This window comes from Penaeus monodon, chromosome 22 (genome assembly GCF_015228065.2).
Source record: "Penaeus monodon isolate SGIC_2016 chromosome 22, NSTDA_Pmon_1, whole genome shotgun sequence".
NCBI classification, from domain to species: Eukaryota; Metazoa; Arthropoda; class Malacostraca; order Decapoda; family Penaeidae; genus Penaeus; species Penaeus monodon.
Genome location: NC_051407.1, coordinates 10709601 through 10709999, shown reverse-complemented (window position 1 = coordinate 10709999; position 399 = coordinate 10709601).

The window sequence follows — 399 nt, the reverse complement described above, 5'->3', positions numbered from 1 at the left end:
GTACATAAAGAAATCCACATATACTGCACATGCATTTGTATATGTATAATGTATGTAGTTAATTACAAGCTTCCTCGATCTTCAAGGACAATTCATACTCTCTCTCCAGCAGCTGCTCAGGAAGTTTTGCTTCGGACATCTAACACGCAACGGAATTAATTAATTCATGCTTGTGAAGGCTCTGTCCGAGTTGTTGTTTAGATACGGTGCATGATTTTGCATGTTATTCGTGCTTATTCATACTTATCCGTACTCACGTTTACAATTCATCATATTGATTCACAATCAGTACTTGTACTATCAGTACAATACTCTTACTAATTTACGCTAATTAACACTCCTACAGTTGCACACTGAAATTCAAACACACAAACTCACTCACAGTCTCTAATAATTTAT